Source organism: Ovis aries, chromosome 2 (assembly GCF_016772045.2).
Source record: "Ovis aries strain OAR_USU_Benz2616 breed Rambouillet chromosome 2, ARS-UI_Ramb_v3.0, whole genome shotgun sequence".
In the NCBI taxonomy this organism is placed as follows: domain Eukaryota; kingdom Metazoa; phylum Chordata; class Mammalia; order Artiodactyla; family Bovidae; genus Ovis; species Ovis aries.
In genome coordinates this window covers 64,808,309-64,833,027 of record NC_056055.1, presented here as the reverse complement: position 1 = coordinate 64,833,027, position 24,719 = coordinate 64,808,309, and the positions used below count along the sequence as shown (strand labels likewise).

Genomic DNA, 24,719 nt, shown 5'->3' with positions numbered 1-24,719 from the left:
TGGGATGGCATCATGGCTTTTGTACAAGAAACAAGAGAAAAAATTATGTATACAGAAGTGGCTCAGCTATGATTGTCTTTGGGAACAAACCTGACTGTGTATGAGTCTTTGTAACTTTTGTTGTTGTTTAGTGATTGAATTGTGTCTGACTCTTTTGCGACACCATAGACTGTAGCGCCTAAACTCCTCTGTCCATGGGATTTCCCAGGTGAGAATACTGGAGTGGGGGACTTCCCTGGTGGTCCAGTGGCTAAGACTCTGTACTCCTAATGCAGGGGGTCTGGGTTCGATTCCTGGTCGGGGAACTAGATCTCACATGGCACAACTAAAGACTCCACATGCTGCATCAAAGATTGAAGCTCATGTTTGTAACAACTAATGCCTGGCACAGCCAAAAAAAAAAAAAAATACTGGAGTGGGTTGCCATTTCCTTCTTCAAGGGATCTTCCCAACCCAGGGATCAAATTTACGTCTCCTTCACCGCAGATTCTTTACCACTGAGCCCCCAGGGAAGCCCTCTTTGTAACTTTAGCTTGGTTTAAATTAAGGAACTGTATTGTGGTCAACCACCTATATTTAAGTGTAAAGGTGAAAGGCTAACATTTTGCACTTATCCTATCGGCAAAGATTGTACAAGCTAACTCCCTGTGTTAGTTGCGACACTGAAAAACTGGCTCTCTAACACACCATTGGTGGGAATGTAAATTGGCATAACCTTGCTGGAAGGCTATTCAGCAGTAGATGCCAAAGCTTTAAAACTAGAAACTAGTCATGCTATGATTCAACAATTGTTGAATTAAAGACTCTGCGTTTGAATACAATCACAGTTAAGGTTTATCACCACATTACATTTAAAAAAAAAGCTAAAGAGCACTTAAATACCCAGCAATAGGGTTATCAGCATAAAACGACTATGCAAAACTGCTGAAAATAGTGTTAAATAAGACTTAATGCTATACAAAAATGTTTATGATGTATTTTAAGAAAAAAGAACATAATATTACATGTAGAATCCATATATATATGTTTTAAAATCTGTAAAGAATATATATAATATGGAATTCCCTGGCAATCCAGTAGTTAGGGCCCTGTACTCTCACTGCCAAGGGCCTGGGTTCAATCCCGATTGAGGAACTAAGATCTCACAAACTGTGGTGTGACCAAAAATAAATATATAAATTACATTTTAAAAAAGCACTTCCTGATTATTCCCCTGGAATAATAATCTAATAGTTGGCATTTATTTTATTCTTTGTATTTGTCTACACTTTCTAAATTTTCTATAATAAAGATATAGTACTTTTGTAATTAAGAAAAAAATTGTCTCTTTTCTTTAAAGTCTGGTGTTTCTCAGTTGATTGTCCCAATGTGGTGACATGTATTTAGGAGAAAGTTTGCAACAGTGTGCAATTTTGTTCAGATCGTACTTCCTGTTGCACATGCATGCGAGCCATTTGTCACCCCTGGCTCTGGAGCTCAACACAGAATTTCCTTTCCTTTAGCAACATGTGATCAATCCAAGGAGGAGCAGGAATGCCTCTAAGGACTGGCCCTGAGCCACCTAGCCTTCCGAAACCCTGTTGGAGGAGCAGAAAGGGTAATTCCACCACTAACAGGCAGACGGTGAAACATCCTCTTGGCTCTTGTAAATCCAGCCATCTTGGTTCAGACACAGCTGGAAAAAAGGCAAGCAAATTCTCCAAGGCCAGGCAAAATTAGTTCTCTCTCAAGAGTTTTGTTTCATGCCAGCTGGCATTTCCTGCTATGCCCTCAGCTTTTTTTCAAGGATGAACAATGGGCAAAAAAGTAGAGGCCATAAACTTGAGACCTGAGCATCTCAGCTGCTGAGGAGATAGGCACTGAATACACTGTCAGGAAGCAAATGATTCATATTGCAACAAAGCAGAAAGAGCTCTGGATTGTCTAGGAGCCCTGGGTGCTAGTCACTGCTTCCTTATTCCACTCTTCAAATTTCAGTTCCTTTTATAAAGTAGCAGGGTGGGAGGTAGGTAGATTAAATGAGCTAGAAAGTTGCTACTAGCCTAAAAACCTTTATAATGATTTATAATGTGGTTATACTATATATTTCATTCAGTAAAAATTTACTCAATGTCTATTATACCAGGCAAGCAGGAGCCAAAGTTAAAAAAAAAAAAAAAAGACAAATTGCCTACCCTTGGGGTTCACAGTCCAGAGCGCTGAAAAGTTTCCCGGTTCTGATATGTACAGTTATTCACTAAACCATTTATTTTACAGAATATTTTTCAGAAAGATGGAATTTTCTCTGTTGCTAATATAGTTCCAACCTGTCAATCCTAAGGGAAATCAGTCCTGAATATTCACTGGAAGGACTGATGCTGAAGCTGAAACTCCAATATTTTGGCCACCTGATGCAGAGAGCTGACTCATTTGAAAAGACCCTGATGCTGGGAAAGATTGAGGGCAGGAGGAGAAGGGGACGACAGAGAATGAGATGGTTGGATGGCATCACTAACTCAATGAGTCGGACACGAGTTTGAGTAGGCTCCGGTAGTTGGTAATGGACAGGAAAACGTGGCGTGCTGCAGTCCATGGGGTCGCAAAGAGTGGGACATGACTGAGCGATTGAAGTATATCGAATATAGTTTCATTGTCGGTAAGCAATGTGTTTACTATATACTAGCAGTCAATATAGATGTGGGTTAAAAGCATGAGCTAGAATCAGAATTCCAGTTAAATCTAAGCTTTACCTTTTGCTAACTGGATGACCTTGGAAAAATAAATACTCTCTTCAGCTTCCTCAAGAAGGAAACTACTACTTTCCTCAAATGTTTAGAATTTTAGATTAAAGGCGACCTTAGAAGTAATCAACTTCATTTCAATTCTCTCATTTTACAGTAACTCAAAGAAGTTGAGTAGGGCTCTCGGACCTGTTACTCTCTTTATTCATCTCACAAATTATTTAAGAAACATAAGTGTTAGGTAGGTAGAATAGGGAAAAGGAGTCCAAAATGGTGGTGGCTAAAAGACAAGGAAGGGAAAAGGCCGCGAAAATAGAACAAAAGAAGGTCCGAGGACCGGGGAGTGAGGACCTCAGGTAAAACAAACAACACTCCTGGCTGGCCCAATTTACATAGGACAGGCCCAGGGAGAAAGAAACATAAACCGAGGAGCCAAAGCTAGCTCTCTTTCTCTCTCTCCCCCACGCTGGGGCACTCTTCTCCTCGTGTCTTTGGATTGACGTGCCCTCACGCCTCGAAGATGGATTTTCCTGCTATCTTCTAAATAAAATAGAGCTGTAACACTGAGCTGTAACACTGATTTGTCTAAGAGCTATAACATGGTCCATTCAAGACCTGAGAGCTATAACACGGTCTATCCGAGACCTGAGAGCTGTGACATGCCAAGGGGCTGTAATGTCCGTCACTGCAAATCTTTGTTGTGACGAGACTAAGAACCGAGGAACATACACCTGTGTGACAGTAAGTTTCCTAAATTATGCAGAAATTATTTCTATAATTTCTATTATTTTGAATCTTCCATTTGCCGCTTATTGAAATTCAACTGCTGTTTCAGAAAGTCTTTCCAAAAAGAATTTGGCATTTTGGCTAAATAGCGCACTTGATCCTTGCCCCAGCTTCTCCAGGTAAACTTAGAATCTCCCTCTGTATGTGTTTTGATGCAGCCTGTTTTCTCTCTTGGTTTTTCTAGCCACTCTTTACTAGTTAGAGAAAAACATTTTCAGGTTTAGATAAGCCGTGTTTGTTTAATTGACTCCAATCAGACAAAAAGACCTTCTCTGGAAACCAAGTCTCAGGATATTCAACAGTGTCTGCAGGACAATAAGATAAAAGAAAAGGGAGCTGACAGAAAATAGAGAAAACAAGCTAACACTTATCCCATGCTTTCCATGCACCCAGGGATTCACTTAAGCCTCACAACAACCTTATGAATTACTATCCCCACTGCAGGTGAAAAAGCTGAAGGCCAGAAAGCAACTTGCATGAAGTCACTCAGACAGGAAATGATGGAGTCTAAATCTGAACCGAGGCCAGTCTGTTTCCAAACCCTTTCCAGGAAATCAGCCACATTCTCTTCTATCCCTGATCTTTATGACATACAATTGATAGAATATTTCTTAATGCAAACAATAAAAATAGATAAATAAATAAAGGATCTCTGCAAGATGGTATAGTCACATATTTGGAAGAAAGAGATCCACTAAAAGTATGTTTAAGGTCTAGAAGTTGTTACTATAATACATTGTACTTTAATCTCTAAGACTTATCCGAAGTCTGAATGACTGTTTGGTCCTTCCTAATAAGATGTGCTCGTATTATGCATTATGATTCTAATAGTAAAAGAAGAGACTTAATGGGTAAAGACATAGAATTGTATCTATTTTATTTCTATAAAGTTTTTTCTCTAAATTCAATCTCCAATTGATTGAATCATTTTCCATGGCCTTTTGAAGGCAAAGGTTTTGTGTTTTCCTTCACCTCCCTCTCTGGCTTTTTTTCAAAGCGTTTTCCCAGTCCACTTACAGTTCAGAACAGATGTAGATGCTGGCCTGCTCCCAGAACCTTGCTGCTGTATCATGACTCCACCATTCCCCGTGGACATAGTCGTGCCAAATTAGAAGATGACTTCAACCCACAGCAGTATCTGTGTTGCAGTCAATCCAGTGTAAGCCCAAAGGAATTGATTCTGTTTGCAATTTTTTTATTTTTCATTTCAGCTTATGCTAAGAATATGTAGTACATTGCATTTTGATGATTTATAGAGTACTTTTCCTGTCCCCCATTGTCATTTGTCAATTCTTCAGACTGAAGAGAAGCAAAAAGACAAAAAAGTGTTCAAAAAATCTGAGACAAGCAGATAAACAGGAACTTGACAAGAAAATAAGAAAATAACTGCAAATTATTTAAAATGTGAATAGAGTATATGCATCAGAAGACTAATACGACATAACTTTGAGTTACTCAATGTATACTAATGTTAACAGTATCATTTTCCCAACACTGACAAGTACAGGGAACTGTATAATATTGACAAAGACAAGATGACTGTCAGTAATTCAGCCTTTTATTACAGCAAAACTACTCTAGAAAACCCTGACTCAAAAATTATAGTGTGCAACAAACAGCAGGAACACAAAGGGACCAAAAAATATTGTTACCACCTTCAATTCCAGAAACATTTGGAGAATATCCAAATGAAAAGCCCTGTGCTAGTTACAGCTGATCATCTTTATTATAGATCAAGCAGAATCATCAAGTGGTTTCCAAATGGGAACATTTTGAACTTCAAATAACCTGTCTCTTCAGAGGTGCCTTCATTTGGCTTAATACATTTAGGTTCTTTAAATTTTGACATTTCCGCAAATGAGCTTATTCACCTCATTTACTTATCCATTCACCAAATATTTATTGAGCTCCTACTAGGTTTGTTAAAACAGGCGGGTAGATAGGTATGAGCAGAGAAAGGGGGGCAGGGGCCAGGTGGCAGGAAATTATACATCTTGTGGACAGCAGGGGTCCCTGGACAGAAAGAAGAAAGCAGGAACCAAGCGGCAGACAGAGAAAGGTGGGAAAGGTGGGAATATCCTGTGTCCAAATGTAACCCATTGTTCATTATGCTCTCATTGCAATAAAATTAGCCTTACAGATAACAAGTACCCATCAGGCACCAATGTCATGAGACTTCTGGTCTAAGCTGAATTAAGGACAAGGATCCCTCTTCTCCTCAAGAAATGGGAGCTGAGATGAAAAGTCAGAGAATATGATCCCCAAACTCCTCCTTCCCCAGTAATTATTCCACCCCTTCCTTCATCTCTATGTTCCTTATAGCCACCTTGTCAAGGAGGCCTAGGGCTGCAGCTCTGCACCTGCTGGCCCACTCTTCCCCTGAAATATATCCTTATTAAATAAACCTTCACTTTACTTTCTTAATCTCCCTGCTTCATCTCCAGTTTCTTTCCTGACAAAGAAAGAATCTTAAATTCATGGACAGCACAGTCAGGCACTGTCTGAGGCACCAGAATCAAGCGTTGAATAAGAAAGACATGGTATTCATTCCAGAATCATACCTCTTACGTTTCCAACAGACACAGTTTAAGCATGTGATCTATTTTGTCAATGTAGAAACTACTCAATCTTCACAAGGATATTTCAAAACGAATGTGTTTTTACTGCCAGTGTCCATGTTTTTCTTCTTCAAGGGATCCCTGCATTTTTTTAGCCACAAAACATATTGTCTTAAACGGTCGTAAAAACAAGCAATGAAAATATGGAACTTTTAGAATAAGAGTCATTTATCACTGTAAACTGTGCTAAGCTTACCCTACTCTAAAATCTTCATAGAACGAAAACACAAAGAATCCAAAGGAGCACACTGGTCTTTGACTCATATAATGCTCAAAAATTAACTTAGTTTTCTACTGATCACTGATGAACTTTGACAAATCAGCATAAAGGACTAAATGAAATGACCTCTTTTAATAGGAAGCCTAAGCAAAGGGAGTAGAAAATAACATATAACTGAAAGGGAATAGAATTTGCCCCATCAAAATATTCCTCTTTGGCATAAAGATTATCTTATCTTGAGAAGCTGTACACAGCGGAGCATCTCTGAAAGCAGAGCAAAATTTGCCCTTTTGTGAAGGATATTTACATGTACAGTGAAATCTCCATTTGTAAGGATTTTTCCCTTTATTACTAGGGAGAGAAGGATAAGACTTCTAATCTCTAGAAACTCTTTACCAATAGACAGGACTCCATTTAAATCTGCATAACAACCTTATTCTTGTTTACAGTGTTTTTCTTTTGTTCTTGCTCAGGCACTAAGCAAGAACTATGTCCAACTTTTTGCAACCCCATGGGCTGCAGCACTCCAGGCTTCCCTGTCCTTCACTATCTCACAGTTTGCTCAAACTCATGTCCATTGAGTGAGTGATGCTATCAATGTATCTCATCTTCAGTTGCCCCCTTCTCCTTTTGCCTTCAATCTTTCCCAGCATCAGGGCCTTTTCCAATGAATCAGTATTAGAGCTTCAGCTTCAGCATCAGTCCTTTCAAAGACTATTCAGGGTTGACTGCTTTTAGGACTGACTGGTTTGATCTCTTTGCATTCCAAAGCACTCTCAAGGGTCTTCTCCAGCAAAGCATCAATTCTTCGGCACTTAGAGGTCTTTTTTTTACCTCCAGTATTCTTGCCTGGAAAACCCCACAGACAGAGGAGCCTGCTGGGCTACAATCAATGGGGTCACAGAGAGTTGGACATGACTGAGAACTCATGCTTTATGCTATTTTTCACATCCGTAGATGACTACTAGAAAAACCATCGCTCTGACTGTATGGACCTTTGTTGGCAAAGTGATCTCTCTGTTTTTCAATATACTGTCTAGAGTTGTCATGGCTTTCCTTCCAAGGAGCAAGCATCTTTTAATTTCAACTTTTTGAAAGATGTTGAAAGATGGCTGCAGTTACCATCTACAGTGATTTTGGAGCCCAAGAAAATAAAATCTCCCACTGTTTCCATTTTTCCCCTTCTATTTGCCATGAAGTGACGGGACCAGATGCCATGATCTTAGTTTTTAAATGTTGAGTTTTAAGCCAACTTTTCCACTCTCCTCTTTCTCCTTCTTTGTGAGATAACATGGGGTTCCCTGGTGGCTCAGAATGGTAAAGCGTCTGCCCACAATGCAGGAGACCCGGGTTCGATCCCTGAGTTGGTAAGATCCCTTGGAGAAGGAAATGGCAACCCACTCCAGTACTCTTGCCTAGAAAATTCCATGGATGGAGGAGCCTAGTGGGCTACAGACCATGGGGTCGCAAAGAGTCAGACACAACTGAGTGACTTCACCTTCACCTTCACCTTCTTTCTCTTTCATCAAGAGGCTCGTTAGTTCCTCTTTGCTTTCTGCCATAAGGGTGATGTCATCTGCGTATGTGAGGTTCTTGCTATTTCTCCCTGCAATCTTGATTCCAGCCTGTGCTTCATCCAGCCTGACATTTCATATGATGTACTCTGCATATAAGTTAAACAAGCAGAGTGACAATATACAGCCTTGACGTACTCCTTTCCCAATTTTTAACCAGTCCATTGTGCCATATCCAGTTCTAACTATTGTTTCTTGACCTGTATGCAGGTTTCTCAGGAGACAGGTAAGGTAATCTGCTCTTCCAATTTCCTTAAGAATTGTCCACAGTTTGCTGTGGTCCACACAGTTGAAGGCTTTTGCATAGTCAATGAAGCAGAAGTAGATATTTTTCTGAAATTCCATCGCTTTTTCTATGATCCAACAAACGTTGACAATTTGATCTCTGGTTCTTCTGACTTTTCTAAACCCAGCTTGTACATCTAGAAGTTCTCAGTTCATGTACTGCTGAAGCCTAGCTTGAAGGATTCTGAGCATAACCTTACCAGTACGTGAAATGAGAGCAATTGTAGGATAGTTTGACCATCCTTTGACATTGGAATGAAAACTGACTTTTCCAGTCTTGTGGCCACTGCTGAGCTTTCCAAATTTGTTGACATATTGAGTGCAGCACGTTAACAGCATCATCTTTTACTATTTTATCAAAAGAATTCTCCAGGCAAGACTACTGAAGTGGGTAGCCATTCCCTTCTCCAGGAGATCTTCCCGACCCAGGGATGGAACATGGATCTCTTGCATTGTAGCAGATTCTTTATCATCTGAACCACCAGGGAAGCCCAGAAGGTCTTATAGAGCTTCATAGAACCAGACAACTTCAGCTTCTTTGCCCTTAGTGGTTGGGGTATAGACTTGGATTACTGTGTTGTTGAATGGTTTGCCTTGAAGATGAACGGAGATCATTCTGTCATTTTTGAGACTGCACCCAAGTACTGCATTTCAGACTCTTTTGTTGACTATGAGGGCTATTCCATTTCTTCTAAGAGACTCTTGCCGACAGTAGTAGATATAATGGTTATCTGAATTAAATTCGCCCATTCCTGTCCAATTTAGTTCACTGATTCCTAAGATATTGATGTTTACTCTTGCCATCTCCTGTTTGACCATGTCCAGTTTACCTTGATCATGGATCTAACATTCCAGCTTCTGATGTAATACTGTTCTTTAAAGCACTAGACTTTACTTTCACCACCAGACACAACCACAAGTGAGCATCTTTCCACTTCTGCCAGCCTCTTCATTCTTTCCCAAATGAATAATGGAATTCTTTCCTTTTTTCACTCTTACTCTTGTTTACAGTGGTTTTCCTGGTCACCTTTCATTTCAGGCTCCCACAGGGCTTCCCAGGTGGTTCAGCAGTAAAAGAATCGCCCTACAAAGCAGGAGATGCATGTTTGATCCTCCCATTGGGAAGATCCCCTGAAGAAGGAAATGGCAACCTACTTCAGTATTTTTGCCTGGGAAATCCCATGGACAGAGGAGCCTGGTGGGCTACAGTCCATAGGGTTGCAAAAGTGTCTGACATGACTTAGCAACTAAACAACAAAAACAATACTCAGCCCCAAATGTCTTTCTTATGTCGCTAGCTGAAGATGGCATTTAAGATGGGCTTCCCTGATAGCTCAGCAGGTAAAGAATCCACCTGCAATACAGCAGACACTGAAGACGCCAGCTTGATCCCTGGGTCAGGAAGATCCCCTGGGGAAGGAAATGGCAACCCACTCCAGTATTCTTGCCTGGGAAATCTCATGGACAGAGGAACCTCAAGGGCTACAGTCCATGGGGTCACGAAAGAGTTGGACATGACTGAGTGACTTAGCACTGGGCCATTTTGAAGAGTTAATCAGATTTCCTGGGTTTCTCCTATGTATACAGGAGGTATACATGTTACTCATGTTCTTTGTTTTTGTCTTTGTAATCTTTTATTACAGAAAGCTATAGGGAAGAAAAAATAATTTTCCTTCTACCTTTCTAGATTCTTGGCCAAGAGCCCCCATTAAAAAACCATCTTCCGCTAAAGACAAAACAAAGATGTTAGGAGCTGGAGGAGGCTGATTATGGGAGTTTACCAAGAAAACCATGGTAAACAAGGGTATGCTTATTGTGTAGATTTAAGCAGAAACTTCTGCATTCATAATTTCTGGAGATTAGAATCTCATCTTTCTCTTCCTGAGAGGGAGACATTCTCACAAATGAATATTTCCCTTATAAACGTAATTGTCTCTTACAAAAATGTAGCTTCTAATACTTAGTTTTCTGAGTTTATCCTATGTCTGCTCTTTCTTAGAAATCACCTACTCAAGATAACCCTTATGCCAAAGAGGCATATTTTGGGGTAGCATATTCTACTCCCCTTCAGGAATTTCAGCCAAGAACGCAGAAGGGTAGAGGAAAAATTATTTTTCTCCCTTATTTAATTCTTTTATAAGAGATGTTAGACTAAAGTGTACCCTTTTTATAGATGGGGAAATTGAGACTTCCAAGAGATAAAGTTTCTGTCTCCTAGTAAAGGACAGACGTCACTAGGGTGGGGAGATCTTTACAGTAAAATGATGACCACTGGCTTTCAGCTCCTCATCAGTAAAGCTTCACTTCCTTCTCGTGGAGGAAGAAACAAACAAAAGATGGACAGCAGCCAGGAGCCAAGTTTTAGCTAGGAACAACAGAAGCAGCAGCGCATGAAGAGTCACTGTGGCTGCTTCAAAAGGCAAAAGGTGAGGAACTGGCATGGCCTAGCAACTAAATATGTGTCTCTGAGCACAGGAAGACAGAAATCAGGATTTCAGACTCTGGAGTGCAATAATGAATAAGACATGGGGGGAATCTGTTCTCTAAGAACTCCGAGTTTAGAAGCAGAGACAGATACCGTGTGAGAAAAGGGCATGGAAACTTAAAAAAAAATTATGACCTAAAAATTGAGAGTTATTTATATATATATATATATAAACAGGATCTTTTAAACGTTTTTTATTTATTTTATATTGGGCTGTGCTCGGTCTTTATTGCTGTACAGGCTTTCTCTCATTGTGGCAGGCAGGGGCTACTCTCTAGTTGTGGTGTGCAGGCTTCTCATTGCAGCGGCTTCTAAAGTTGCAGAGCATGGGCTCTAGGCCACTCAGGCTTCAGTAGTTTTGGCTCCCAGGCCCTAGAGTGCTGGCTCAATAGCTGTGGCACACGGCCTTAGCTGCCCTGTGGCATGTGGGATCTTCCCAGATCAGGGATGGAACCCATGTCTCCTGCACTGGCAGGTGGATTCTTTACCACTGAGCCACCAGGGAAGCCAGACAGTTATGTTTTATTTGGTAGGAAATTTTTTTAAGACTTCAAGACCAAGAGACAGCTTCTCAAGCAACTCTGAGAGAACTGCTCCGAGGAGGCAAGGGGAGGAGCCAAGAGGAAGAGCCAGATTACATGTAGAAATTTTGCAACAAAGGGCAGGTAGTCAATGTCAAAAGATTATTGTAGATTAAAGAAAGTCAGATAACCCAAGTTAAGGAATTTAGAACTTTTCTATATATGGAAAGATGCAAGAGTCTGCACTCATTGAAGTCATTCATTTGATCTGCCTCTCAGCTATTTGGGGCCAGTTTCCTTAGGGCTCACTGTGAGAAGTGGCTGTAATCTGATATTTGCTGCTGCTGCTGCTGCTTCGTCACTTCAATCATGTCCGAATCTGTGTGACCCCACAGACGGCAGCCCACCAGGCTCCTCCATCCCTGGAATTCTCCAGGCAAAAACACTGGAGTGGGTTGCCATTTCCTTCTCCAATGCATGAAAGTGAAAAGTGAAAGTGAAGTCGCTCGGTCGTGTCCGACTCTTAGCGACCCCATGGACTGCAGCCTACCAGGCTCCTCCATCCATGGGATTTTCCAGGCAAGAGTACTGAAGTAGGGTGCCATTGTCTTCTCCATGATATTTGCTAGATGACAAGTGTTCTTTCCTTCCTGAGATCCCTCAGGGCTACCAGCTCACCATCTGTTGTGGCTGCAGTTGTCGATGACTGTGACATCTGTTGTTGACTGATATGGTGGGAAATATTCCATTTCTCAGACACAAGAGTCAAAATGAGAAACACAGTCCAGGAAAGTCAGGTAATTAAGTATGTCAAATAACATAGGCATCATTCAAGAGGGATTATATACTGGGTATGAAAGGATAAATAAGAGTTTTCTAGGTAGAAAGTAGATGAAGACCATAGCATTCTAACTTAGAGAACAGCAAGTGTAAAGATAATGAATTGAAATCATGTGTTAAGGGCTTCCCAGGTGACACAGTCGTAAATAATTCACCTGCCACTACAGGAGAGGCGAGAGATGCTGGTTCAATCCCTGGATCAGGAAGATCCCCTGGAGTAGGAAATGGCAACCCATTTCAGTATTCTTGCTTGGAAAATTCCCTGGACAGAAAAGCCTGGTGGTTTACAGTCCATAGGGTCATGAAAAGTCTGACACAACTGAGCGACTGAGTGCACACATATATTATGACTGAAACTTAAACACCAGAGAGAAAAATAGCAGGAGGTGAGCCTGAAGACGTAGGTAAGGACTTTGGACTTCATTCTGAGGAAGCCAATGATGTTTTTGCTTTGATTGTTTAATTTCATTTTTAAAATTATTTCAAACTTATAGAAAAGTAGCAACAACAATAAGAAAACTACATAGAACATCTGCATATCATTTACTAGATTCATGCTTAACATTTTGTCCCATTTTCTATCATTCTCTCTCTCTCTCTCTGAAGAACAGGAAAGAATAGAATCCAGGTCTCTCTCTAAAGGACAGGGAAGAATAGAACCCAGGTAACTAAATAGTGGAGGTGCTGCCAAGACAGACAGCAATCACAGTGAAATATTACTCAGTCATAAAAAATGAAATATTCCCATTTGTAGCCATGAGGATGAACCTAGATAATATTATACTAAGTAAAGTAAGTCAGACAAAGACAAATATATGATACCACTTATATGTGGAGTCTAAATCATAATACAAATGAATCTACATTCAAAACAGAAACAGACTCACAGACATGTGAAACCAACTTATGGTTTCCAAAGGGGAAAAGGAGGGGAGAAGGGATAATATTCTAATTTATAGGATTAATTGATACAAACTACTATGTATAAAATAGATAATAGGACTTACTGTATAACGCAGGGAACAGTATTCAATATCTTATAGTAATCTTATTATATTTATATTCAGTATCTTTGTTATAATGGAAAAATAATCTATCTATCTATATATATGTAAAACTGAATCACTCTACTGTACATCAGAAACTAACACAATATTGTAAATCAATTATACTGCAATTAAAAAAAGAACAGAACAAGAAAAATGTGGAGGCCATGGGTCAAGAGACTACCTTAGAAAATTGGAATATTCGTCCTTTAATAACATCAGGAGATAGCTTGTCATTCTCTAAACCTCCAACCTTAGCTTGAATGCTAACGTGAAAAGTGAAAGTGAAAGTGAGAGTCGCTCAGTCATGTCCAGCTCCTCTTTGGGACCCCCATGGACTATACAGTCCATGGAATTCTCCAGGCCAGAATACTAGAGTGGGTAGCCTTTCCCTTCTACAGGGTATCTTTCCAACCCAGGGATTGAACCCAGGTCTCCTGCATTGCGGGCAGATTCTTTACCAGCTGAGCCACAAGGGAAGCCCAAGAATAGTGGAGTGGGTAGCCTATCCCTTCTCCAGCGGATCTTCCAGACCAAGGAATTGAACCAGGGTCTCCTGCATTGCAGGCAGATTCTTTACTAACTGAGCTATCAGGGGAGCCCTTGAATGCTAAAGATTACATTAATTCTATGTTTGTAATACTTGAAATTATGTATATATATATATGGGTAATAGAGTTTCAGCTCACATAGAAGAAAATTAAACCCAAAATACCAAAAAGTAAGAAATGCTTTCGACCACAAATTTATTTCAAATTATGAAATAAAATTAGATATGGAAATGGAAAATCAGTTTTATTTGTATTTTAATATTCAGAGTGGTTTAAAATCATTGAGATGTAAATCATCATCTCCCAGGCACCGCTTTTTAGTTTTGGTTTAGTCATTTCTTTTTTTTTTTTTTTTTTTTTTGGTTTAGTCATTTCTAAATTGACCCTGATGGACAGACTTTACCAGGAGAACTTTATGAAATAGTTTTCAAGGTTGCATCTATGATCAGAACAGGGTAGGAGAAGACCCATATTTTTATAAAGCTCTCCAAAGTGATTTTGATGACCAGCCAGTGTAAAAACCGACAGCTTAAAAATTATCTTTTTTGTTGCTGTTGTTTACCTGAAACAATTTCAGATACAGTTTTTAGAACAAGAAGGAAACTTAAAAATCATTCTGTCCTGTTGCTTCATTTCACTTGTGAAGAGACTGAAACCAAAGCTGTAAAATGACTTATCTAAGGTCACAGAGAAAGTAAATGGCCAAACCCAGAGCAGAACCTAACATTTCCTGGCTCTAAACTCAGCATGACTACTCAGAACAATTCAGTCTAATTCAATCCATCTCCACTTGTTTACCCCTTAACTGCCTGAGAGTTCAGTAGTGTCATTACCCTCCATAGCACTTCTGACGAAGGAGAGCATGGGGAAAGTTGTTAACAGATATTCTTTGAGAGAAATTCTTTCCTTTTTAATATTTGGCATATTTTAAGGATTGATTTCTAGGAGGCAGGGGAAATTAAGCAGGATAAAATATTCCCTATAAGACAAGCCACTTCTCCAGGATTTATGTCAGCTTTGAAAGATTGAACAGGAAACCCTTTCCCCAAATATCTAAGTATTGCCTCTTATTCCAGGTTAAAGTTAATTGTGCCTTGGGTCTTGAAATTTGAAACAGCAGTTGAAAACACAACTTATAGGGAAAGTGAAGTTGTTCAGTTGTGTCTGACTCTTTGTGATCCCATGGACTGTAGCCCACCAGGCTTCTCCATCCATGGAATTTTCCAGGCATGAGTACTGGAGTGGGTTGCCATTTCCTTCTCCAGAGGATCTTCCTGACCCAGAGACTGAATCCGGGTCTCCGGCATTGCAGGCAGACGCTTTACCATCTGAGCTTACAGGGAAGGGTAACAGGAAAAACCACCTTCTAGTCTGCCCCTAGGCAAGGATTAGTGAGTTAAACTGAAGAAAGATGGACTGAGGCATGGGCAGGTGCTGAATGAGAAAAGGACTTTGGAAAGTAGGGAAATAGACCTGGCAAAGTTTGTCTACTTCATCATTTCCCAAGGGTTAGATCTGTCTATTCCCAACATAATTACATTTCTGGGATTCCTTTTGGTCCTTTCCTTCTGGTCTCTTTCAGAATCCACATCAACTTTGAGAAGTTCTGGGCTCATCTAAAACCTTGCCTTTTCAAAATTCAGACGAGCAGCCTGGGTATTTCCTAGGAGCTTGCTGAAAATGCAGAATCTTGAGCCCCACCCAAAACCTACTGAAGCAGAATTGGCGTTTTAACAAGATCCCCAAGTGATTCACACGCATATTAAGGTTTAAGAAATACTACTCTAAAAGATAAATTGCCGAATACGAATACTATGTCTGGAAGAGAAACAAAAGGTTTCCTAGGCCAGTTCAGCGTTTTCTCAACTGTATTAAAATCTAGGGTTTCATGAAATGTTTCCATGTTCCAAGAAGCATAATATGTTTTGCTGAAATTGTTGAATGTATAAATATTTTAAGCTTCAGGACTGTATCAGAATCCAGTTTCTCTCTTCCTTTAAATTATACTCAGCTTCACTTGCAATGGGGAATTTGATGCTAAATGCAATCAAAAGGACTATTTCAAGCATTGTCATTCGAAGTAGAAACTTCAAGAAGGTGACAACGGCTCTCAGCATGTAATGAGTTATGTGGACTTCAGCAAATTACATGGTTTTCTTGAATATTAGTCACCATATCAGTAAGATTGAGACACTATTGTTTACCCTGTATACCTCCCAAAGGAGTAAAAGATCAAAAGAATTCCTAGTTTCTAGAAATAGTGCTGCTGATTACTTAGTGGTTCAAATCAGAAATGTGGAAGCCATTTTTTACTTTGAGATCCATCATTAGTTGTTCTCAAACTTATGACTCCCCCCACAACCTTCCATTTCCTTATTCTTACTGCAACTAATCAAGACTAAGCCATCACCTATTTTTTCCTAAATCATGGCATCCTCTGTGTGACCCCTGACCCTACTGCACTTCACATTATCATTTACTCTGAGACTGGAAGCATTTTTCAAGAAGTACAATTTTGATTACAAATTTTCCCTACCTAGAACGCTTTACCAGGTTTCTAGGGCCTAGAAAGGCCTTTCCTTTATAGGAAAGTCCCAAATCCTCGTATGACTCATTCTGCCTTCAGATATGGCCTTTGCCACCTTCTTTACAACCTCTTCTCTTGCTGCTCTCTAGTTCTATCATTTTTGAAAATCAGAACATCATCTGGAAACAGTATCTGTCTCCCACTGTCCCTTTAACCTGTTTCTTCTCTCATGCTTGGATGAAAATGCCTGCAGTATCCATAACTTTTCAGTTCCCTATTGGATAATAGAAAATCTTATGGTCACTTCCAGTGTCAACACATTTTCAGTTCAATATTTCAAAACATCCAGTTGCATATGACACTGAAAACACTCAACTTGATTTAATATTGAATTGTGCCCCTCCCTCTTGCTGGCGTCCAGTGTGGGCTGGCTGCTTATGAAGGAAGCAGGTGGGTCATAGTTGCTTCTTTTTTTCTCCCACATGTTGCTCCCAACTCTCACACCCCGCTGCTAAGTTTGGTTTGACGCAGGGAAGAGAGGAGAGGTAAGAAGAGGATTAACCTTCTTTCCCAGCTCATATTGTCTAAAGAAGCCATACCAAATGTAGACTTCAAGCTGATGCCTGTTGACCTCTTTCCTGTCTCCGTAACTGCATTTGACTCATTTTTAAAGCATGAGTTGATGCCAGTTCACCATCTCTCCTAAACTCCTCAGTGCACATATTAATTCTACTTGTCCCACTGAAGTCCTCCTCTCTAATCATGCGGTGAAAGGAAGCATCCCATCTGCCTCTCCCTGGAAGGGAGTGGTGGAAATAACTCTCTACCCAGTCATCTCCACAAGTCATTTTCTCACTTGGAATTCAAGAGTTAAATCACTAGTTTCTGGATATATACTTTGAAATTACTATAGCCTAATCTGTTTAGAACTTGCTTCAAATTAAGATCTCTCTTACCTTAAAGTCAAAGCTTCCATTTTAGCATCATATAACATGGACGTTCTATTGTCTTCTCAAACACACCACATTTTCAGTGATTTCTGGCCTTTCAGTCACGATGTCTTCTCTTCTTGGAACGTTCATCATGCCCATTCCTTTTCATTTGCCTCAGCACTACTCATATATCTCCAACTCGTCACCTACATGTGGATATAAAAGGGTTGAGAAAGTAAAGAGAGATATGAACTGTATTTACTTCATAGATAAGGAAATTAGAAAAACCAATAAACACATGAAAGGATGCTCAACCATATTAATTATGTAGGAACTACAAATTAAAATGAATAGTTAGCACTTTCTACCCAGCAGACTGGCATACATAAGAAAGGACGACAACATCAAATGTTGGGAGGATATGTAAATTCTTAGCTCTTGCTGATACCAGTGTAAACTGGTCCAAACTCTAGAAAAGAATTTGTCATTGCCATATCAAGATGGACATGTACATACTCTGTGACTCAGAAATTCATATACTTCTAGGCAGGAACTAAAAAGCCTCTTGATGAAAGTGAAAGAGGAGAGTGAAAAAGTTGGCTTAAAGCTCAACATTCAGAAAATGAACATCTGGTCCTATCACTTCATGGGAAATAGATGGGGAAATAGTGTCAGACTTTATTTTGGGGGGCTCCAAAATCACTGCAGATGGTGATTGCAGCCATGAAATTAAAAGATGCTTAACTCCTTGGAAGGAAAGTTATGACCATTCTAGACAGCATATTCAAAAGCAGAGACATTACTTTGCCAACAAATGTCCGTCTAGTCAAGGCTATGGTTTTTCCAGTGGTCATGTATGGATGCGAAAGTTGGACTGTGAAGAAAGCTGAGCACCAAAGAATTGATGTTTTTAAACTGTGGTGTTGGAGAAGCCTCTTGAAAGTCCCTTGGACTGCAAGGAGATCCAACCAGTCCATTCTAAAGGAGACCAGTCCTGGGTGTTCTTTGGAAGGAATTATGCTAAAGCTGAAAGTCCAATATTTTGGCCACCTCATGCAAAGAGTTGACTCATTGGAAAAGACTCAGATGTTGGGAGGGATTGGGGTCAGGAGCAGAAGGGGACGACAGAGGATGAGATGGGTGGATGGCATCACCTACTCAATGGACATGAGTTGGGTGAACTCCAGGAGTTGGTGGTGGACAGGGAGGCCTGGCGTGCTGCAATTCATGGGGTCGCAGAGAGTCGGACACGACTGAGAGACAGAATTGAACTGAGGCAGTTAGAGAGTGATCAAGAGATATGTATAAGGATGTTCACGATAGCAATATTTATAATGGTTGAAAATGGGGAACAATCCAAATGATCACTGACTCAAAGAATAGATTAAGGTATGTTCATAGAATACTATGCAGCAGTAAAAATAAATGAACCACAGCTGTATATGACAAAATGGATTTGTTCTCAGGAACATAATATTAAATTGCAAAAAAAAAAAGCAAGTTGCAGAAGAATACTAGAAGTATATATAATACCTTACATATAAAGTTTAAAAACAAAGTTAATAATGTATTTTGTGCATGCATATATTTATAGACTTGTAATAAAGTCATAAAGAAAAGCAAGAGGAAAATAAAAATTAAGATAGTAGCAATTTCTGGATAAAGAGATACTTTACATATAGTATATACATATATGCTGCTGCTACTGCTGCTGGTGCTAAGTCGCTACAGTCATGTCCGATTCTTTGCAACCCCATGAATCGCAGCACGCCAGGCCTCCCTGTCTATCACCCACTCCCGGAGTTTACCCAAACTCATGTCCATTGAGTCGGTGATGCCATCCAGCCATCTCATCCTCTGTCGTCCCCTTCTGCTCCTGCCCTCAATCCCTCCCAGCATCAGAGTCTTTTCCAATGAGTCAATTCTTCACATGAAGTGGCCAAAGTATTGGAGTTTCAGCTTTTATATGAGTAGTGGGCACATAAGGTTTATTTTATTATATTCTTTATAAATTGTTTATATTTTATTAATATTTTATATGTAAATGACACCCATAAAATATTTTTTATCTATAGAATATTTGATTTTAAAAGTATGGTTTTACTTATTTCTCCACTTATCTGACATAATCAGTTGTCCCTGTCTGTTATTTCAAGGTAGGACAGATGATTCTTGAACATCAACCTATTTCAGGACTAAAGTCTGAGCCCCAGTTCTGAGGAGACATTTTGCTTCATACTAAGAACCTGTCATTCTTCATGAAAGCAATAGGTAAGAGTCTGTGTTCAAAATGGTGAGCAACCATCACTGTTATTTACAAGCTAAAGTGAAGTCTGGGCACTGCTTTAGTTAACTCACTATTTCATTTGACAACATTCATTGAATGATTACCTGCACCAGATATTTTAATGATGGTTGGTAGCTTCAATCTCACAAGTGAAAAATAGCATTTGTTCTAACCTTAGGGCTAGGCCTAATGAGGAGTTTTCTGACCCAAGTCATGTACAACACAAGAATGGAGTTATAGGGACTTAGGCTGTGAGCAAGTGAAATGTTAAAATAAATATGAAAATACAACCTTTGGTGCCAGCATGGTACTCAAGGCCATTCATACTCAACTGCCATCTGCTGAGTCATTGCTAAGCTGGGGAAACATGAGTTTCTGGAGCTACCCGGAAGGCTGGCTATGTCATCTCTTGTTGAAATGAATCCCAAAATACATGTTACCTCCTCAGGTGGTGAGGGTAGGAGGAGAGGTTTTAACTCCTGGGAAGTGAGATATTACTTTGTTCCAGTTTGCAAAAATGACCTATTAGACTCCATTCCCAGAAACTGTCTCCTGAATGACTTAAAGCAAGACTGAAGAAACAGAATGCATATTTTTAATTGATTCTTTCTTTGAGCTGAACTCCAAGTTGCCTAATAAATATTTTAATTCCCAAAGAGCTAGATGCATTCAGAATGACTCCAAAAAAGATGTCCTATTTTGGAATGTCACAGGCATTACTTCCTTAAATCATCACAAATAAAACTACTGCTTTGACTAATTGGGGGCTATATGAAGAGGGCTGACTTCTTTGTCCTCATCTGCCTTCTCCTTCCCTTTATTGGATATCAGTTCTTAGAATTAGGGATATGAATCTGATTTATCCCCCTATTAATAATTCAGGTGTGTCAGGTCATAGAAGGACCATAGACTTCCAGAGTTGGCAACTGGAGCTCAGAGTTCTTACTTCCCGAGGTTACACATCTTAATGCAGTGGTTCTCAAGCTGTAGTGTATAATAGAATCACCTAGAGGGCTTGTTAAAAACACAGATTGCTGGGTCCCATTCACAGTGTTTCTGATTCCATATGCATGGGGTGGCACCTGAGAATCTGCATTTCTGACAACTTTGAAGATGTTATTATTGATCTTTCTGGTCCAGGTCAGAGTTTGTGAACTACTGTCAGCTAACTGAAGGACAAGGTATAGGGGCCAGCCCTCAAGCAGCCAGTACTTTCTCCCAAGTGGCTTTCCTGTGTGTGTGCGTATGTATATACTGTCTTTTATAAAGTTACAGAATTTATAAAGTTATGGAAACCAGAGTTTCTTCTTCTGAAATGGGAGAATTGCACTAGAAGGAGAGCTAAAAGCATGAACTTTGGAACCAGACAGGCCTGGGTAAGAGAGCAGCTATTCCACAGTTTAGTTTTGTGATTTGGGGCAAGTTGCTTAGCTTATTTGAGTTCCAGTTTTTTCATCTGCATATTAAAAATTATTAGTTCTACTAATGATTTGAGACTTCTGACTGAACAGTTGAAAGACTATTTGACATAGAGTTATAGGATTAAAAATCATTAAGAAAGCATCTAATTTAGCTTGTTCACTTTCTAGACATGGAAGCAAAGATCCAGGGAAAATAAGTGTCTTAACTAAGATCTCATAGCATATGGCAAAGGAGGACTATGCATCTTGGCCTTTTAATGAGTTTTGTTTTTCTTTAATCCATTACAGGATTAAATATGTCTCCAGAGTATGGGCTTCCCGGGTTGCTCAGTGGTCCAGAATCCACCTGCAAATGCAGGGGACATGGGTTCAATCCCTGGTCTAGGAATATTCCACATGCCCTGGAGCAACTCAGTCTGTGCGCCACAACTATCTAGCCTGTGCTCTAGACACCGAGAGTTGCAATTACTGAGCCCAAGGGCCGAAGGTACTAAAGCCCCCTTGCCCTAGAGCCTGTATTCTGCAATAAGAGAAGCCGCTGCAATGAGAAGCCTGCCCATCACAGCTAGAGAGGAGCCCCTGCTTGCTGCAATTAGAGAAAATCCCACGCAGCAACAAAAACTCAGCACAGCAAAAAATAAAAATAAATAAATAAAATTATAAAAAATAAGTCTCCAGATTTTATTTCATTTTCACTTAACAGTGGAATTTCAGTAAAGAGCCTTCTTGTGACATGATGGTGTTTTGCAAAAGGGGTGTGGCTGTTCATAGAATTCTTGTCTTTTGTTAAAATTGAGTACAGCTGAAAAAGGAGAATTAGCAGTTGGGAAATCAATTTCCACATCAAGGAGAAAGAAAGTTTTAAATGTATTAGGAAAATTATAGTAAATGTTTTAAAAGGAAAAAAAAAGCAATTCAAGAACATCACACGCTCATGCTATACTTGTTGTATAAAAATTCGAGTGAGGGCTAGCTTAGACTCTTCACCTAGTGGACATGAACCCTGGGTTGCAGTAGTGCTGGGAGACTTGCTAAACTGAACAAACAGTTCAGTTTGGCAAAGAGGAGGATGGAGCCCAGTTCAGTGCTTCCGGCACAGTGACCAGTTCATCATCACCTTCATTTTTAAAAATAGTAATATTTTCTAAAATATTAATATTTTGGTGAAGCCAGAAATAAAGGGTCAATGTTGTGGATTAAGAAACCAGGGTGTGCTTTGGTGCTCTTGTTATTTGTCTTGATGTGAGCCAACTGTTTACATTTAAATCAGACTTGGCTTATAGTAAGACTAAGACCAACATATTTTATAAAGCTTATTTGACCCAAGGACTTTAAAGCTATTATTCTAAGAAGAGATTCATCCACTTAGTGGCCACTAACTGGTTAAGTAGGCAAATGCTGGGCCTCTTCTCGCAACTCTTTAGTTTCCTATTTCAACCTTCAGCATCCAGATTTAATCAGTGCTGCAGCCACTCAAGATGGCATAGATATCCAATTACCCTGGAAGTATGTACTAATGTGTCCCACGACCAGAGCAGGTAAGGCAGAGGCTTTGCTCACAGCTAAAGGATGGGGGATTGTGTCCATCAGAAAGTCTAGCTTATCTGCCCAGCACCTGATAATGAACAGTCCTCACTAGCAGGAAGGTGCAATCCCAGGAAGATAATGGAAATCCCTTTAAAGAGCCAGTTTGACTCTTACCAAAATTTGCAATGCACCCTACCTCAGATGATTTAGAGCTCATTTTAAAAGGCCTGAAAATCTGAAAACAAATTATTTTGAAGTGATGAGATAAATTATGTATGAGCATCAATTGAATATTCAAGTATAATGAGTTTACGGAATACAAGAGAGCGTTTCTTTTGAGATGCTGCAATACTGCTATTGTTAGGTTCAGAACACAGCTGATTGCTTATAGGGAGCCTTTGTGCAAGTTTGAAAAAGGCACCCCCTCTGAATGATGCAGCCCTGTGGGTACATGATTTGGCAAGAGGAGCCTAGGCTGGATCCTAGCTCCCTTTTGTCCCATTGGCTGGGTGCCTTTGTGCAATGTACAAACTGCAGTTCCTTAAGTGGCAATCCCAACTGCTATTTGAAATATGTGCCAGCAGCAAGGATTTCAAGGCTTGAAGTGCTTGCATTGGTTGTTAGAGAGTACATGTGAAATTTTAAAAAGTGATGGTTCCCTCTCTTGTCCCAGTGCAGAATTTATTGCAGAGATGAAATGTTAGTTAAGTTCTAAAATGCCATGAAAGCAGGTAAAGTTTTCCTGATAGAGAATAGAGATCTTGTCTTGGCAGCTATGTTCCCTGAAGAAGCATAGTTAGTGAGCCACACTTTCCAAGCCAGAGGCAAACAACAGCACCTGGGAAATTTAGGTTTCTGGCACCAGAATTGTCTCATTCCCCACCTGCTGCAATAGCACTGGAAGCAGAAAGCTGTTGTGTTGGGTGCAGAGGTAAAACCTTTTGCATCCACCCAGATGTACTGGGACTTAGGGGCTGTGAGCATTAGCAATAAAAGTATATAGGCTCAAATGTTCATTTTCCTTCTTGGAAAAGCTGCCTTACAATGCCATGGCAATGAGAGTAGAACTGTAGGGATTTGATATTGAGTTTCCAATTCCAGAGCAAAAGAGTAAACATACATCTCTTTGCTCCTCTGAGCTGGCTAAGGACAGCTAAAGGCCCTGGACATTGTACATAAAATGAATACAGCCCAGACTGGATTCTGGAGAAGCAGGCAGCCTGGAAACAGGTATAGGCAAAAAAAAATCTCCAAGAAAAAAATCATTTATCTGTAGCTGTTGTAAAAGGCTGTATATTGTCACCCTGTTTATTTAATTTATATGCAGAGTACAATGGCACCCCACTCTTGCCTGGAAAATCCCATGGACAGAGGAGGCTGGTGGGCTGCAGTCCATGGGGTCGCTGAGAGTCCCACACGACTGAGCGACTTCACTTTCACTTTCATGCATTGGAGAGGGCAATGGCAACCCACCCCAGTGTTCTTGCCTGGAGAATCCTGGGGACGGGGGAGCCTGGTGGGCTGCCATCTATGGGGTCGCACAGAGTCAGACGTGACTGAAGTGACTTAGCAGCAGCAGCAGAGTACATCATCAGAACTGCTGGGCTGGAAGAAGCACAAGCTGGAATCAAGATTGCTGGGAGAAATATCAATAACCTCAGATATGCAGATGACACCACCCTTATGGCAGAAAGTGAAGAGGAACTAAAAAGCCTCTTGATGAAAGTAAAAGAGGAGAGTGAAAAAGTTGGCTTAAAACTCAACATTCAGAAAACAAAGATCATGGCATCCGGTCCCATCACTTCATAGGAAATAGGCGGGGAAACAGAGGAAACAGTGTCAGACTTTATTTTGGGGGGCTCCAAAATCACTGCAGATGGTGATTGCAGCCATGAAATTAAAAGACACTTACTCCTTGGAAGAAAAGTTATGACCAACCTAGATAGCATATTCAAAAGCAGAGACATTACTTTGCCAACAAAGGTCCATCTAGTCAAGGCCATGGTTTTTCCAGTGGTCATGTATGGATGTGAGGGTTGGACTATAAAGAAAGCTGAGTACCAAAGAACTGATGCTTTTGAACTGTAGTGTTGGAGAGGACTCTTGAGAGTCCCTTGGACTGGTAGGAGATCCAACCAGTCCATGCTAAAGGAGATCAGTCCTGGATGTTCATTGGAAGGACTGATGCTGAAGCTGAAACTCCAGTACTTTGGTCACCTCATGCGAAGAGTTGACTTGTTGGAAAAGACCCTGATGCTGGGAGGGATTGGGGGCAAGAGGAGAAGGGGTTCACAGAGAATGAGATGGCTGGATGGCATCACCGACTTGATGGACATGAGTTTGAGTGAACTCCGGGAGTTGGTGATGGATAGGTGGGCC

At 40.2% G+C, this 24,719-nt stretch overlaps 1 non-coding gene across 1 annotated transcript; it reads left to right on the top strand.

Annotated features, from left to right (window-relative positions):
- The first annotated feature begins 232 nt into the window (after positions 1-232).
- On the top strand, positions 233-305 carry TRNAR-CCU (transfer RNA arginine (anticodon CCU)). Its single transcript has one exon. It is a non-coding gene; the product is annotated as a tRNA-Arg (tRNA).
- The last annotated feature ends 24,414 nt before the right edge of the window (positions 306-24,719 follow it).